Source organism: Pantherophis guttatus, chromosome 5 (assembly GCF_059756535.1).
Source record: "Pantherophis guttatus breed Tessera chromosome 5, ASM5975653v1, whole genome shotgun sequence".
Lineage (NCBI taxonomy): Eukaryota > Metazoa > Chordata > Lepidosauria > Squamata > Colubridae > Pantherophis > Pantherophis guttatus.
In genome coordinates this window covers 54,005,422-54,011,542 of record NC_142067.1, presented here as the reverse complement: position 1 = coordinate 54,011,542, position 6,121 = coordinate 54,005,422, and the positions used below count along the sequence as shown (strand labels likewise).

The following is a 6,121-nucleotide window of genomic DNA, read 5'->3' as shown; positions in this document are numbered from 1 at the left end:
TGTCTTTCATCACAGAGTCATGGTATTAAATTGACAGAAGTCCATTTGCTTCCAGATTTTGGAGGACACTGTTCCAATTTTTGAATGTTACAACTTGTCTTCAGCCTACCACCATGCTATGAATGGAAAGGCAGGAAAAATTAACCAATTCTTGCAACAATGCTTAAGATGTTACTGTATCTATAGCATAGAGCAACTGGTTCTCATTACTGTGCTTGGCAGAATTTTCATATAATAACTCTCACCACACATCAATTGCTATGACCCTCACCCCTCTCACTTTCAAGCTTTGTATGGCATGCATACTAGAGCTTCACCAGAGAACCTGAGGGAGGAGTATTCCATTCCATCAGCTGTGGATTTTTTTTGCAAGAGCAGCTGGCTGCCCAAATACTGTTGAAACAGCAGCTAAAACAGGCAAAGCAGTCATACCAGATATTATCCATTTACTAAGGAACCCAGATTTATAGCATAATAATGCCCTGGATTTCATGAAGAGTTCAAGCAATGAAGTTCATTTAGGATATTTATTGCTTCTAAAAATACTAATATTTTATCTTTTTATTTTTAAACTATTTTGGGTAGCTCAGAACAAAATGTTTACTTAGATCATTCTGCAAGAAAATATGTATATTAACAAAGACTATAGTATGTGTAAATAAAAATTTACAAATGGTGAAGGAGTCATGCAAAACTGGTTTATCAATGTTTTTATTCTAAATATAACAAAAACAAATCAGTAATATATAGAATTTAGGGGGATCACTCACAATATTGCAACGGTTATAAACTTCTGTTCGGATGGGTTACAATCTAAAATATTTTCTATTGTTAAAAATATCATTCTAAATTGTCTACATTTATGTCCACACTAAACTATTTTATTTTAAATTATTTTGGATAGGTTTACATTACTTTATGTATATATTCATACATTATTCTAGTTGACAGTTAATAATATGCACATTGCCCTTTGATTGGCTATATGTGTGGTGCTAACCCATGATTTTTATAATGATTTTCTGAACAAGACCCAATTAGCAAGGTACTATACATAGACCATATTAAGCCACAAACAAATCTCATTATTCTGTAGCCATAGTTATTGATTTAAACAGTTAGGCTGAAAGGCTGAAATAAAAGACAAATATTTTAACATTTTAAATTAAATTCGCATTGAAATATGACCCTTTATTCTGCCAGCTAATTCTTTGCTGAATCAAAATGTCCCATAAATATTTATGAGATTTCAGCAGCTATGCCCAATCTATACACCAACAATCATTCTTGCTTATTTAACAAATTGTGATTAACTCAGTCATTGCTTAGATGGTTTGTATTTTGTAGTAAACCATACATTAATTAACATATGTGTTTACTAAATATACCTTAACTGGGTACATTTGCATAATATCCAGAGGTAGAAACCATAGCTTATAAATCATAATAGCTTGAGTCACCATTAAACCAAAATTAAAACTATTATATAATTTTAGCATCTTTAATGCATGTGGTTTTAAAGTCTGATATAACATGGTGATTTCATTTTCTTTGTTCAGTATATTAAAGAAAAAAACTTAAACTAAATATGCATTAAAAAGTTCAAATTGGGTGAAAGGTAAAAGTGAAACTGACATTGCCACTTCTTTTTCAAGTATAGGCAGTCCTCAGCAGTTTATTTACTGACCATTTGAAGTTACAATGGCACTGAAAAAAATGACTTATGACCCTTTTCACACTGACGACCATTGCAGCATCCTCGTGGTCAGATGCTGGGCAACTGACTCATATTTATGATGGTTGCAGTGTCCCAGAGTCATGTGATCATCTTTTGCAACCTTCTGACAAGCAAAGTCAACGAGAAACCAGATTCAGTTAATATCCACATTACTAATTTAACAACTGCATCGGTTTACTTAACAGCTGTGGCAAGAAAAGCCACAAAATGAGGCAAAACTCACTTAACAACTGTCTCACTTAGCAACAGAAATTTTGGGCTGAATTTTAGTCATCAGTCAAGGACCTAAAATCCCAAGCAGTTTCCATTTACTTCTTCACTTAATTTTCTGTTTATCAGAAATATTTTCAATTACTATGATACCTTTAAAAATTACCTTAACAACATCTTTCTCTTGCTAGTAGTAGCTGGAGACTCCAGCCTTAATAGTTTTGAAGCAGCCAGAAAAGTACAATGTAAGACATGTTACCAAAACTTTTCTGAAATAATGTTATTAAATGAGAAGATCCACTTGACTATAACAATAAACAAGTATTTTCACTGTCTCTATTTTAAATGTAACCATTCTAGTCTCAATATCATGTATATTATTAAAATCTATGGTATATCTAACATGATCTTTTTCTGGTGATAGCTTATTTGCCTCCTACCATATTTGAGTAATAAACTCAGCCAGAAGGTTATTTGAGAAGATCAAGCTGTTTAGTTTTATTTTTATCAGTCACCCTGATCCCCCCCAAAAGTGACTAAAATTACTTCAATTTCTATAACCAGCTAACAAGAAGAGGAAGGCTGTAAATAACTTTCTTATATTACATAGTTTACATTACAAAGACATGTAAACATAAGAACCTCAGTAGATCCAGCAATACAAAATAATGTTAAAATTGTAATGATGATATATTATGATCAAAAACCATTTATTAGGACCTTATTCATTCTTATTCAGACTTCAATCCTCTAGTTTATTTTGTTTTCATATTTTAATTCCCGAAGCTCTTGCTGCATTTGGAAAGTAGGTTTAAAAATCAATTTATTACTGATAATCATTGAACTATTTAACCCAGATTTTGATACTGTATCTCATAACTTTTGACAGCATCTATGAAACATTTTTAAATGGGGGGGGGGGGGTTGAGGCATTGAAATTATGTGTCTGAATCCAATCTAACTAGCTGAGATTGCATAATACTATTAAGCCGTAAAATACTGATTATAAACCACTACAGGGGAATTCAAAAACACACTAAAACAAAAGGAGACTTACATCAGCATCAGCATAAAGAGGAAGGAGACTGAAGTAGCAAGACAAGAATGTTATGAGAACCCTGGCAAGGGAATTCTCAGCAATATGAAAATGTGTCAGCCCTTTACAATAGACCAGGCTAGGAAACCAAAATCATACATGCTAATATATTTTTATTATAAGGTTACATAAACAGAATCTTGCAAGTCTGGATATGCTTTCCCCCTCCTTTCCTTTATCTTCGTGAGAACTAGGTGGGTCTTGTCTGAGATGCTTATTCGGGTTAGAGAACTTCTGCCCTGCATGCAGCTCTCTTTTATTTGACCTTTGTATTGATTGTGGCTCTTCTGCCATTTCCTCAAGGTTATTCCTTCCGCCCATTAGCTAAAAAAGATTTATCACATGGATATGCTACAAAGATTGTCAAGACCAAGAATATGTCAGCAAGAGCTGTTTCTTGGATTAATTATCTATCAGGCAGAGAAGGATACAATTCTTCTTCAATGATCAACTATTTGGAAATGCGGACATTTCGCATGGGCAGGATCTATGAAAATAACAGAGGTAAAGTCTTGTGATGTTCCGAGTTTAATTTCACCGTTTGAATTCTGAGGAATTCAATAGGGTACTGGATAGCAGAAGCTCAGTCATATGACCTGGCTCCTTCAGCAGATGGATAATTAAGGGCTGAATCTAGGAAGTTGTCAATGTTTCACTAAGTAATGCCACCCATCTTGAAAAGTACTACCTTTGAACGAAGTGCAAAGGACAACTATTAGCCAATAACAGTTCAATTTTATTCTGCTTTGATGAGACCCTTCTTTATTTTACATCTATTTTATAATAGTTTTGCTTATTAGTTTTCTGAATGGATTTTACAATTCAACTAATATTTTGTCTCATAAGTTTAAACTACTTCAGATTGGAAGATTGGGCAACATATTTGCATCCAATATATTGTTCTACTTGTAGACCAATATCTTTATTAAATGATTTCAAAATCCTAAGTTTTAAACACTATAATGAATATTAATCACATTTAATCCATTCTGACCTGTCAAATATAACGGTAGTTGAACTAAAGAGAAGGCTATTTTCCCTATTCCTATTACAGGAAAGAGTTAAACTGAGGTCTGCCCTACCAGGCATTTCTAACCACAAAAAAATCTGTGGGCATTATTCTAAATCCCAATGACATTTATATGGCTAAAGGACTAAAACATAGTATTCAAGCTATTGTGTCAAACAAAAGTCTAACTTTAAAGTTATCTCTTTCTTATGATTGCTAGTAATGGGAGGCTTGAGTATAGTTTACCAGACCTGGACTGAAAAAATCCAGGAGACTACTAGATGGCAGCAAATCTCTACGATCTTCCAAATTTTTGCAGCCCAAATTTATACTAAAAAAAGATACTCTGCAAAATCAAGGATGTCGCCTTTCTTCCCTGCTACCCTAATACTATTGTAATTTATGACTTACTCGTTGTATCCAGACCATGTATGAAACAGGAACAGAAAATCTCCCTCTAACCTTATCCATGGTTCCTCAGATTTTTAGTTCACCATAACAATCCTATCTAAAAATAAGGAAGTGACAGCCTATACATAGGATAAATGTAGCTTAGAAAACTATCAAAGATGGCTGCTGTCCAAGATAGATTTCTTTAAAAAAATTATTAACACCAGATCTCAAAGCAAATCATTTGCTCATCTATGCCCACTACGGCAAACATTGTGCCTGATAAGCTTTGGCTGACCTAGTAGGATCCTTTCTGTGAGCTTATTATACATTTTGTGTGGTTTATTATAGAGTCTGTAACTTAAGTCTTCTGATTTTTTAGCTGATAACTTCCATTTGAGATGCCAGCACACACTGATGTGAGTTTGGACAGGAAATAGTTTTACAGCATTAGCAACTGTATATTTTTTTTTCTTGCATGTGAAAGCTGGATTGGTAAAGGCACTGTCATCCTTATATTTACTGAACTCTTAAGATTACTATGTTTCAAGAACTTACTAAAATACATATTGTCTAATAAGTATTATTCTAAACATCTCTTAACATATTTGGAATTCAGGCATGTGTCATTTTTTTCAATACATAAACTGGTGGTCATTTTGGAACAGTCATTTAATTTAAAGCAGCCATCTCTTTCCACTGAACTGTCCAACATGTCTTCTAATTTATATTCAATATTGCTAGAATATGTCCTATCACTGTTAGAAAGTTACACAGGTAGTCCTCGACTTATGTTGAGCCCAAAATTTTTGTTGTTAAGTAAGATATCTGTTGAGTGAATTTTGCCCCATTTTACGACCTTTCTTGCTATAGTTGTTAAGTGAATCATTGCAGTTATTAAACTAGTGACATGGTTGTTAAGTGAATCTGACTTCTCCATTGACTTTGCTTAACAGGTCACCAATGATGATTACATACGGTAACAACCCCAGGACACTGCTACCATCATAAATGAGTCAGTTGCCAAACATCTGAATTTTGATCACGTGACCATGGGGATACTGCAACAGTTGTTAAAACGATCATAAATCATTTTTTTTCAGTCCTGTTATAACTTTGGTCACTAAACAAACGTAAATCGAGGACTACCTGTATACATGCTGCTACCAGTGGATTAGGAATAAACGCAAAAGAACCGCAAAAGCCTAAAATTAATTTCTGTCAAATCATCCAGAAAAGGTCTTTTCAGAAACTTACAATAAAATATAGGAATTAATCCAATCAGATTTCTTGAAAGAACAAACGCAAATCCTTTAAAAGCATTTTAAAGCAAATGTTTCCTTTAGGTTCCTTTCTGCATGAAGTAGCACACAGGTCACAAAGGTTGCTTCTAGGTAAATCCGTCTAAGGCTGCAGCTATAGCCTTTTACAGCGTAATCCTGCCCACGATTACTGACGAAGAGATCTGTTTTCAATAGACCCGCTTTTAAATATATTCTACGATATTGCTATTTGGATAGCCACTATTAGAATCCAAAAGTGTAATGATCTTAGCATAGGTTTCCGGTTTGTTTTTGAGAAGAAGAAAAAAAAAGTACGGTTTTTAGCAGACAAAAACCTACACCAGCCGCCACTCACGTATATAAAAGTACAACGAAATACTGGCATTCAGGTGGGC

At 33.8% G+C, this 6,121-nt stretch overlaps 1 long non-coding RNA gene across 1 annotated transcript; it reads right to left on the bottom strand.

Annotated features, from left to right (window-relative positions):
* Window positions 1-695: 695 nt before the first annotated feature.
* LOC117654657 (uncharacterized) lies at window positions 696-6,102 on the bottom strand. Its single transcript, XR_004588364.3, has 2 exons — window positions 5,701-6,102; window positions 696-3,531 (listed from the first exon to the last, which is right to left on the bottom strand). It is a non-coding gene; the product is annotated as an uncharacterized LOC117654657 (long non-coding RNA).
* Window positions 6,103-6,121: the final 19 nt, after the last annotated feature.